Consider the following 12,221-nt stretch of genomic DNA (forward strand, 5'->3'; position numbering starts at 1 on the left):
ACTCGGTCTCCCCACCCTGGTTTTGTCTTGTGTCTCGTCCTTTACGTCTCGTGTACATCGGGCGTGCGATCTCGAGTCGGTCTATCCTTGTCTCGCAGGACCACGCCTGTTGGTTATGATTTCAGGAGTCGGTAAGGCATACGCCAGACTTATCCTTTCCTCACTTTCTTGCAAGGCTACCTGCCGTGGTCGGGAATGAACCAACTCGACTACACGACCCTTGGTTTCCAGAGGAAGGTCCAGCAATGGATCCTTTCCTTATTATCTTATTCGCTCTCCTTGCGCTTGGATGTCGGACTCTCCAAAGGCGGTCCTTCAACTCAAACAAAACCGAAACCTTTTTAGAAATGCTCTAACACTTGAATGGCGGACTCTCCACAGACGGTCCTCCAACTCAACGCTACAAGCTTCCTAAAAAGACTCGTCTCGAACCGCTCCAATGGGCCTCCTTTTATACTGACTGGAGCGCCCGTTAATCCTCCTGGATTCTGCTCCTGCCGTTAATCCTGCTTCCAGAATCACGCCACTTTCGCGTTGGTGGGTCGCTGTCCGTGGCCCCTCGTCTCCCCCGGCCACGGATCTCTGCTGCTGGTGCGTGGTGCACCGGTGGGCTTCCAGGGCCCGTTGCACTCGTCGTCGCAACCCCGTTGTCATAGTCGGAGATCAGTTCCAACCTCGAAATATTGTTCTCCATCGACGAAACGATCGATTGGTAAACGTCGCAAAAACTCAACGTTGTTACAATGCTTTGCAGTATCCACTCATCTTCTGGGATGGTGCCGATGGATATAATTTCAATGTGAGGATGGATCCAGATCCAGTCAATGGTGTAGAAACGAATAAAAAGTGCAGCGCGATGAACTTTTAATCATACCAATTAATGGTTCGGAGGACCGATGACAATCATATATTGAAATGTCGTCAGCTGTTTCATCAATACATTGTCGATATGTATGCAAAAATTGAAACAGAACGTTTGCTGTTCCTCCGATTGAATCAGACGAAACTTCGGTCCGAGGAATATATCCATTTGCGGGATGCTGTGATGAATGACCGTAATACAACCAACGTTAGAAAGCTCACGATTTTGCCATCCTCATACATAGGTAGTCCACGACACATGCAGGAATATGCTCAAGATGCCATGGCCTATGTTCGTTGCTACGGCCGTCCAGACTTATTTATCAACTTCACATGCAATCCAGCTTGGGACGAGATAGTGCAGCTGTTATTTCCTGGACAATCGTCAACGGATAGGCATGACATCACAGCCCGTGTTTTCAGACAAAAGCTCAAGTCACTGATGGATTTCATTGTGAAAGATGGAGTTTTTGGATTTGTGCGGTGCTGGATGTATTCAGTAGAATGGCAGAAGAAATAAAATTAAAATTGGCTGTATGATAAAATTACTCCAGACGAAGTCGACGATGTGATATGCGCTGAGATTCCACGGGCCGAGGTTGATACGGATTCGCATGCAGTTGTCATCAAGAACATGATCCATGGCCCATGTGGTACCCTCAACCCAAGTTCACCAAGCATGGTAGACGGGAAGTGTTCCAAGCGATATCCTCGAGCATTTGCTGCCAACACCGTATCAGGGAACGAAAGATATCCTCTGTATAAAGTACGAGTTGTCGATGAAATCTCTCAATACCAAGATGGAAGATACGTAAGCAGCAACGAGACTGCATGTCGAATATTTTCGTTCCAGCTGAAGTTCACTTGGCAGTCCATGACAACGGCAACGGTACGTGACTCGCAGTCAAGAAAAGTGATGAACAACGTAGTAGAAGCAACGATCATAGCTGGTTCTTTCAATGGTGAAGATGTCCTCATTCCTAGGATTCCTATGATCCCGACTGATACACCGTTCCAGTTCAAGAGATTGCAGTTTCCTATTCGTTTGGCGTTGTCAATGACCATTAAAAAAGCTCAAGGTCAATCCCTGGAGTTGTGTGGTTTAGATTTGGATGCAGATTGTTTTTCACACGGACAATCATATGTTGCGTGTTCCCGAGTCGGAAAATCGAAAATAATCTTTATATTTACGAGGAGAATGGTTAAACAAAGAATATTGTATACCGACAAGTATTAAGGAATTAAATTTATTTGAAAATTGTTCATTTTTGTTTGACTTATTTTTTATGCGTGCAACCACAATATGCCACAGCGAAACGTGGCAGGGTACAGCTAGTATATATATATATATTATATATATGGGTGTAAAAATATAAACTATACTTTGACAAGACTTTGACATCTGTATTATTACAAGAAAAAAGGCTTAAGATAGGGTTGTTGATAATATATGAAAACATCCATCTGTCGATATTTTTTTTCTAAAAATGATATATTTATATATTTTATTTTCCAAAATATCGAAATCGTTTTATTTTTTTATATTTATTTTTTTTTTTTTTGTATATTTTTGTTTTTTAAACCTAGTGCTCAAATGGGAAAAACTATTTTTCCGCAATGTAAACGCATGCCAAAATCAATTTGATGAATTCGATCCACTGAAAATTATAGATCTAATTAAATTAGTATTGTTTCTTATTTAAAAATTGAAGTTGAGTTTGATAAATTGCCCCTAATTGTTGTGGGATTTCAAACTAGAGGATATGTCAACAAATACGATACACCAGCTTATAGCCGATTATTTTGAGAATAAGCCCTGAAAATTTTATTAAAATCAATAAATTTAATAATAATATAAAAATATTATTTATTAAATTGTTTTGGGCTTTCAAACTAGAGGATACGTCAACAAGTACGACACACCAGCTTATAGATCATTATTTTGAGAATAAGCCCTGAAAATTTTATAAATCGCTCCCTACGGTTTGGAGAAAATTAAGTAAAAGTGGGCCAACCCGGTAGGACGGTACTAAAGTCGATGTAGGTTGTGTCGATGTTGTTTTAGAGAGGATGCGCCATTAGTACACCACGAAAAGGATAATTTGTAGACGATTTGAATGTTACCATTTCCATGGCAGTCCAAATGGCAGTCTTGACTGCGAGTCACGTACCGTTGCCGTGGTCATGGACTGCCAAGTCCAAATCGCTCCCTACGAGGGAAAAGATTTTCCATTGCTGGACCTGTCAATTTGAAGAAAATTTTGCTATTAAGCGATAAGTGTTTAAATTAATATTAATAAGTTTATCAGTTTTCGATAAAAACTGTGTGCCCTTTCGTTCGGCTTATTTCTTTCCTTTAAACACTGTTACTCCGGAGCGCTCGCCAGATTCCATTGACTTGTTTTGGGAAAAGCGTTATAAAATTAACTATTTTCATAAATTTTTAACGGAATATATATCATTTTATTAATTATGTATAAGACAACATTGTATGTGTCATACTCGAAAACATTTTTGCAAGTTGTACCGAAAAAACGGCGTCACACTCCGAATAACATGAATAAAATGCGAAAACTTCAGAACATGAGTAAAAACTGTACCCTTTTTGTTTAAAAAACTTAGAGATCTAAAGCTGCAACATTAAACTATTGAAGAGAAGCCTGTTGAATTTTTATCCTAATTTCTGCCTTGAATTCCGAGGATTTTGAGTGTAATTTGAGTCTAGCTTCAAACAGCGTGCTATTTCGGCTAGGGTGCTTGAAATCTCTCTACTTGGCCGTTTGAGGTGCTGTGTAGAGGTGGTGCGTTAGAAACGGTGATGTTATAGTTGTTCAGGAGAATGGATTTTATGGTCTCGGAATTTAGAGATTTCTCGTTATCGCAGTAGATCGTTTTCGCTTTTGGGAAAAAATTTGCTATTGGCATTATTGGACTTTTTACGTCCACAATAGCCCTTGACGCGATCACCTGTACTGTGGCGAATTTCGAGAATTTGTCCACACACGTAAGGAAAAGAGTTCCGTCTGTGGAAAAAATGTCAATGTGTAGGATTTCCTCCACTGAAGTAGGCATAGGTGTTTGTGCTACTGCTGCTTTGGATGGGTGGCGTTTGTACTTTGCCATGAAACAGATTTTGCAGTTTGATGCTACATCTGTTGCTAGTCGGAACATTTTTGGAAAAAAATAGTCCCTTAGGAGTTGATTCGCATTCTCCTGGGCTGCTCGATGCGCCCTAATTTGTTCGGTTAACATGATCTCTTTCTGTTAGGTTCCGCCCGTTATGCCCTGTACAATGCTTTTTGAATGTCTGAGTTTGTGTTGAATAAATGCCAGGATTGGCAGGGGGCAATGTATTGCGTTTACCACTTCGGCATTAACCACCCCTTGTAAGGTATTCAGTAGGTTACCGCAGTCATTTATTTTTACTATGTGTCTAACTTTGCTTTTAAACAGAATGACGTGTCTACGGACGAGCTGTTATTTTCTTCAATTATTATTTGATTCCTGAAACAGTGAACCGGTGTGTCCGTTGTGGCTATGGTATACGTTAGCGATTCCTCGCTATGTATGGTAGCCGTATCGGAGTCCTGTTCTTCCTCTAAAGCGTTAACGTTTTGACAACGGGACAACGCGTCAGCAACAAAGTTTTCTTTGCCAGGTTTATAAATCACCTTTGCACCGTGGTCGTCAATAATTTCTTTCCAGCGCTTTAGTTTAGCGTTAGGATTTTTATCAGAGATGGCGTAAGTGAGTGGCTGGTCGGTAAAGATCTGTACATTTTTTTATCCATACAAATAAATGCGGAGGTTTTGTAGGGCCCAGACTATGGCGAGGAGTTCCCGCTCGTTGGTTGCATAGTTCTTTTCGTGATCACGCAAAGTGCGTGATATCATTATAATTGGGCGACAATCCTGCGATAGAACCGCCCCTAGTCCAAAACCTGACGTGTCCGTTGTTAGATTGAACGGTTTCTTATAGTCTGGGTAGGAAAGTAAAACATCTTCTGATCCTAGGATTTTTCTTAGTCTGCAGAATGTTTTCATCTGTTCCTTGTTCATTTCAATGCTTATTTTTCTTGATTGGTATTTGCTTATCTTACCGTTTTCGCCCTTAAGAATGCTAGTAAGAGGCCTTGCAATTACTGCAAAATTCTTAACAAAGCATCTGTAGTAGCTAGCCAACCCTATGAAAGATCTCAGCTCGAAAAGGTTTTTTTGCTTTGATTTTTTTTTTTGCTTTTTTTTTGCAAATTGCTTGATGGCCCTGACCTTTTCGGGTGATGTCCGCAAGCCACCTTGCGTCACTATGAATCCCAAGTATTCAACGCTCTTTTTGAAGAACTTTGATTTTTCTTGAGGAACTCTCAAACCTGCTTCGGAAAATTTTCCTAGGACCCATCTTATGTCATTAAGATGGTCCTCTTTCGTCTTTGAGTATATTATGACATCGTCGACATAAACATAGCATATCTTTGAAATTTCATCTCGTAGGTCATCGTCGATAGCTCTTTGGAAAATGCTCGGAGCATTTTTTAGCCCAAATGGTAATCTGCAGAATTCGTATTTATCATTGTTTATTGAGAAAGCCGTCTTATGTCGGTCTCTCTCTGCCAGCTCTATTTGGTGGAAGCCGTCTTTAAGGTCGAGTGATGTAAAAAACTTTGACTCGTCCAGGTTCGACAATATTGTCGTAATCGGTTCTGTCGTCTACGGTTTTTTCGTTTAGCTTTCTAAAGTCGATAACGAGTCGCTTCTTCTTGACCCCGTTCTGGTCGGTTCCTTTTTTGTCAACAACCCACGTTGGGTTATTATAAGGAGACTTGGATGGCCTTATTACGCCGTCCGCTAGAAGTTGTTTAACCTCTGCGTTGACGAACTCAGTTACACCCATGGGGTGCGGGTACGACTTTGAGTACACCGGCTTCCCATCTGTTTTAATTGTATCAACAGTATTTATATTGAAAGGAAGTGCTTCGTCTGGATCAGCGAAGGCTTTGTAATTTTCCCCTATCATTTTGTCAAAGGCAGCTTTTACTGCGGGGGAAACGTCCTCGTCATCTATTTTGATAAAGTTGACATTTTATTTTCTGCCTTAGCGAACTGGATCTTTTCGGTTCCATTATTAGTGTGGAAAATATTTGCAGTAAAATCGAGTTTTGCATTCACTTGTTTAAGCAAGGCGAGACCGATAATACCGTCAAAATCTTTCAGAACTTTGAGAACGAAAAATGGTGATTCAACATAAAATATTTAAAGTAAAACATTTCTTCTCGATTTTTGTAAAGCCGTGGATTGGCTTTACGTTAAATGGGGTGTCCACAGCCTTTCAGCCCCGGGAGTGGAGTAATATAATTTTTTGAGGTACCTGTATCGATTAGAAGCTTTATTTCCCTTCCTGCCAGAGTACGCTTAATATACGGGAAACGGGACTTTACCCCGAAATAATTAAAAGAGTCTGCATCCAGGACATTCTCTATTTCTGTGGCGCATGCTTGCGCAGCGGAATCGTAGTCTTCTTTGTCGGACTGTTCCTCGGGCATGAAGTTAATTTTCTGTTGGGTCCTTGTCGATTGCCCTGCTACCCATGCCGAGGGTTGACTAAAACGGGACGAGGTATCCACATCCATTGGCTCCGCCCTTGTTTGTTTTTGGGCGTTTCCCGTATTACTCTATGGTCTTTGTTTAAAAGAACCGGGTTGATTATTGCCTCCTTTTTGAGGTCTGGTCTGGGTCTTTGGCATTGCCCCCAAATTTCGACTTTGTTCTTGTTCTGTGGACCAATTCTTCCAACCTGCTTGTCGCTGTTTGTTTGTTTTACTCACTTTTTCCTCGCTGTGTCGAGCAAAACTAGCCGCAAAAACACTTCTTTCGTTGCTCGATTCAGCTTCTTGGGCTAAAGCCAATGCCGATGGCAAATCTTGTGGTTGTGCGGGAAATACGGCCATCTTTAATGATTTTTTTAGGCCGGATACGAACGCATGCAGGGTGTCGTTTCTGAATTTTTGGTTGAGAACGGCTGCTGCGCTAGCGTCGTGGGTCATAATAATTTTATTTGTTAGAAGCGTTAGCTTCCGTTCTACTTCATCGTAGTATTTAAGTAAGGGTAAATCTCCTTGCCTCAATAAACTTAATTCTTATTGAATTACATGTACCGGAGTTTTATCCGCATACGTGAAATCTAAACGTGCCAGTATGGCATGGAAATTTAAAACTGTATTATATGAAGACAATGCAGCGGACGCTGGTCCTCTTATTTTCTTTCTGAGGATTGCGACTGCTTGATAGAATAGACTGCTGCCCTCGTAAGGCTCGAATACCCTGGCTCGAATACCCTGTATGGCAGCCTGCCTCCATGAGACGTAATTCTCCTGTTTCCCTTCAAATTCTGGGACGGATTTTACTATATCTAGCGGTTTGGAACATTCTATTCCTGGTACAATTTTGATCTCCTGATACGTTTTGATATCTGGAGCTTTGATTTTTAATGAGTTTATTTCAGCCATCAATGTGGCTACCTTCTCATCAAATTCTCGTTGTTGCCTTTTGAGTGCGCCTTTCATGGCGTTCTCGATGGCTAGAAGCTGTTCTTGAGATATTTCTATTGTTTGACTGGAAAATTCAGAGGTTCTAGTTTCAGGAGAGCTCTCTCGAACGAGGGTGTTAGTTGCGGCCCTACTGGTTGGTGGATAAAAGTCCTCTTGGTAAGCCCTTGACCCCCGAGATTTTCTATACTCTTCTAAAAGTTCTTCATCTGACGACGCGTAGTGTCCCGTGAACATGGGTCAAAATTAATAATAAAAATTGCTGCAGGTTTTTATCCAAATATGAAATATTTTGTCTTAAAAAAAAAAATTTTGTTATGTATTTATCTATTTTTCGTAATATTTTGCTTATTTTTATTAAAAATAAAATTCTCAGTGTACTTTTTTATGAATAGTAAAAATGAGTTAGCTGCGCAAATTCTTTTATTCATACTCAGATTTCTGAGAAAAATTTATTTCTGCATACTCCGATTTCAGCGAAGAAAATAAAAAAATGGGTATATTTTTTAAATCATGTATTTCCTATTGTATTCATTTTTTATTTTTTATTTCTCTTGCACAACAAGTTTGACAAGTTTTAAGCCTTTTAGGAAAGGGGGAAAAAGCAAAATTTTAAGAGGAGAAAAGAAAAAAAACAAAATAAAAATATTTTCTGCCTTTTTTTGTAATCACTACAGGCCTAGCGAATCCTTCTTATTTGTCTAAAAATTAGGGTTTGTTTTTCTAGGTTTTAGAAAGTACTTTTCTAAAACTAAGGAAAAAATGTCTTGATTTCATGGCGATTTTTTCTAAGCCCCAGGGCAAGGCGCCCTAAAATTAAGATAACCCTTTCTACAATATATACAAATATTTCTTAAATTAAAGGTGACCTTTTCTAAATTCTAGAAATTTTATTTCTACATTTTACATTACATATTACATCATACATTTACATATTTTTACATTATTTTTACATTTACATTTGTTTTCTTTGATAGCTCTCTTCAGTTCTTACTTTCACATAACACTTTATTTATGGTATATAATAAATTTGACCCTCGAATCTTGAATTGTATACTTGACTTTTAAATTTCCAGTAGCACCATGTTTTCCCCTTTTGGTGGGGACTAGAATAGCGTGAATCACGTGCGTCCTTTTTATCTGTGGAAAATAACGTCAATTAATATTGCGATATAAATATATTAATATACTATTTAATCGTGAATGTTTTAAAACATCTTTTAAGGAAGTGTAATTATTGCCTTTTTACCTTCGCTTTGTTGAAGGAATGTTTTTAGTAAGATAAAACTCTGGACTTCCTTTTAACGAAATGAGAGAAAAAATTGCCACAATCTAAGAATTAATTCAATAAATGCATTAAATAAAACAAAATTAATGTATAAAAAATATTACCAATTTGTCTTCACAATTCTACTTAAGAATGGGCAATTCCTCCTAAGCTAAGTGTAGCTACACTTGTATCGTCCTAGAAAAAGAAACTTTTGCGCCACTCAAAAGTAAGATCAAATTTTGCGTTTGCAAGGCTAAGCTTGCAAATAAATATATATCAATAAATAATCAATATACTATATAATATAATAATAATATAATATACTATATAAATATATCAATATACTATTTAATCGTGAATGTTGTAAAACATGTGTTTTAGGTGGTGTAATTATTGCCTTTTTACCTTCGCTTTGTTGAGGGAATTTTTTTAGTAAGTTAAAACTTTGGACTTCCTCTTTAAGAAATGAGAAAAACAATTGCCACAATCTAAGAATTTATTCAATAAATGTATTTAATGAAACAAAATTAATGTATAAAAAACATTACCAATTTGTGTTCAAAATTCTGCTTATGAATGGGCAATTCCTCGATAAGCTAAGTGTAGCGTCCGAGAAAAAGAAACTTTTGCGCCACTCAAAAGTGAGATCCAATTTTGCGTTGACCTCTTCACAAGGCTAGGCTCACCTCTTCACTATTGAACATCAGCCATATTACCTGAAAATGTATTTGGGAAATTATTTTTAACCTTTGAAGTGCGGCGTAATTTACCAGTTGATAACTTTTTCTCCTTAGCCTTCAAATGATAAATTTTGCCATATGCAGCAGACCTTCTGGCTTTTTTCCGATGTTAAGATCTATCATGTCTCTCCACAATTAGCTCTAGATTAATTTAATTAGTAATTAAATTAAATTACTTATGAAATTAGTAACGTTTTTAGTAACTTACCAGCGAAAAAAAAGAAAAGGCTTCTCAGTTTATCTTTTCAGCAAGGAATCAATTAGCACTTTTTAAATAAACTTTTTAATAAACTTATAATGTCAACATCTTAGAGATAGTTTAAATATCGTTACATTATTTCTTAACATGATTTTTTGTATTTAACATGTTAAAACTTTATACATAAAATATAATATAGATCAGTCTGCATTTATCTGTCCGTGCTCTGCCACACACACAGTATAAGTGTGTGAAACGTCATGACGCGTCATGCTCAGAGCCTACTTTCTGCTTTCTGCTATACTAATACTAATGCGTTAAAATCATATCCGTGAATTGGGTGCCGACCACGGACAGAGATAAAATATAAAAAAAATTCTATATTAAACAAAATATTTCTACTTTCTAGGGTTACTTAAATTAAAGGGTAACACTGTGCATTTTTAGAAAGGAATTTCTATATTGTAGAAACAGTTTTCTATTTTGTAGGGTTAGTATCTTTTTTAGAAAGGAATTTCTATATTGTAGAAACAGTTTTCTATTTTTTAGGGTTAGTATCTTTTTAAGAAAAGGATTTCTATATTGTAGAAACAGTTTTCTATTTTTTAGGGTTAGTAAATTTTATGGTGAGCCTTTCTATTATTAAGAAAATATTTCCTGAAAATAAGTCATAACTTGCCTTAATTATAGAAAAGTTTTCTTGATTTTAGGGCGATTTCAGTTTATGGCGACTATTTCTATATTTGAGAAAAACTTCTTTGATTTAAGAAATTTTTCTTCTTGATTTTAGGGCGATTTCAGTTTATGGCGACTATTTCTATATTTGAGAACAACTTCTTTGATTTAAGAAATTTTTCTTGTTTTCAGAAAATTTTTTCTAGAAACTAGAAATTTTTTCTTGTATTTAGAAAAAATTAAGTTTTATGGCGAATTTCTAAATTTAAGGGTAAATTTTATTTTGAGTGTACGATTGCGCAGTCCTTCGCAGCAGCCAACACTAAAGCAGACAGCATCACCAACTTGCTGTTCCACTCCAACCCCAACTGACGCAGTAGCTGGCGGATCCACAACTCCAGCTGCGCCACAGCGTTTGCCTGAGCAAGACGGGACTGAAGAACCGCCACGCAGATCGGCCCGTGACCGTCGTCGGCCCCAGTTCTACGATCCGTCTTGGTGTTAAGGGGTTACGCCACCCTGACCGCGTGGAAACGGGACGGTTTTTCAGGAATTTCTTGTGACTAAACTAGTTGAGATAGGATTTATCCACTTTTATTTCTATTTAATACAACTAATGAGCTTTATAAAAAATTTGTTTTCAATTCAAAATGGCGGAGATATGAACATCGGCGATCATAGGTTTTTCCGGAGTGCTCCTTGATGGATTCACGTGTCAATTTTCATCAGAAAAAAGTAAACAAAATTTTTTTTTAAAAAGTGATAAATTTGGAACAGAGTGACGTAGCCGTTTTAGAAAAGAAGAAAAATTACGCAAATGAGAGCACTTCAAAACTTGACTCAATGTTTTGGGCAAAAAATTTCGTACTAAAAATTGCATAAAAAAATTTCTATCCATTGGATCAAAAAAATCCTACGTCACTCTGTGGAAAATCTATGTAAGAAGATGTGTTTCAATTTTCAAGTCAATCGGTTGAACAGTTTTTCAGTTATCATGCCCACCGTCTTGAAAAAAGTGGTTTCGAGAAAAACGCAAAAGAAGAAAAAGAAGTGTCTTAGGTGCCCTCCTGCAGTGCCGCCTTGAAATAAACATAACTTCCATAATTATCAAGATATTGTCTTCGGGGACGTCTTAAAATACGCGTAAGAATATAGTCTTTTAAATTAAGTAAAAAAAAAAAATCGATTTTTTGAAAATTTCAGGGTGGCGTGACCCCTTAAGGGGTGTTATGTATGCGACTGCATTCTCTCGTGGTGAGCCCCTGCAGATCGAGCTGCCGTCACGGCCATCCATCAATTCCCCGTCATTATAATAACCCCCTGTACTAATTGTTACTTCTATTTTCATTACTGAATTATGTTCTCTGTTCGTATCTCGCGGCTGCGAGCAATGCGGACGCACAACGCGGAATCATCAGAAACGCGAGCAGCTAGGCTTGAGCGAACACGATTGAGAGTTAGGCAGTCGCGTTCTGCAACAATCGATTTGATTCGGTCTCAAAATAATGAACGCGACAGGGCAAGGGTAGCTGAAGCGCGTTTACAGCTTGCAACAGATCGAAACCTGCAATACAATCGTCTTGCATTCCAATATAATCCAACTGTTGATTAAAGCTCGAATCGCAATGTCGTTATTGGCCGGCTGAATCAGGTCTGCACACACTGTCAGGCTCTCAAATTCAACAACGACCCAAAAGGATTGTGTTGCGCTTCCGGGAAAGTGAAATTGCCTCAACTTGAAGCACCACCAGAGCCTCTGCACTCTCTATTAGCTGGATCTACTGCTGAATCGAAGCATTTCCTGTCGAACATTAGGAAATACAACTCTTGCTTCCAAATGACGTCATTTGGTGAGGAAATTATAAGTGCGCAATTCATGCCAACTTTTAAAATCAAAGGACAAATCTATCACAAAGCCGGTTCCCTGCTTCCGTT

General features: G+C 38.1%; 1 long non-coding RNA gene across 1 annotated transcript; it reads right to left on the reverse strand.

Moving 5' to 3' along the window:
- Nucleotides 1–9,025: 9,025 nt before the first annotated feature.
- On the reverse strand, nucleotides 9,026–9,834 carry LOC138926074 (uncharacterized). Its single transcript, XR_011442414.1, has 4 exons — nucleotides 9,621–9,834; nucleotides 9,443–9,553; nucleotides 9,221–9,388; nucleotides 9,026–9,160 (listed from the first exon to the last, which is right to left on the reverse strand). It is a non-coding gene; the product is annotated as an uncharacterized lncRNA (long non-coding RNA).
- Nucleotides 9,835–12,221: the final 2,387 nt, after the last annotated feature.

The sequence above is a fragment of the Drosophila bipectinata genome, chromosome 2R, assembly GCF_030179905.1.
Source record: "Drosophila bipectinata strain 14024-0381.07 chromosome 2R, DbipHiC1v2, whole genome shotgun sequence".
Classification (NCBI taxonomy): Eukaryota; Metazoa; Arthropoda; class Insecta; order Diptera; family Drosophilidae; genus Drosophila; species Drosophila bipectinata.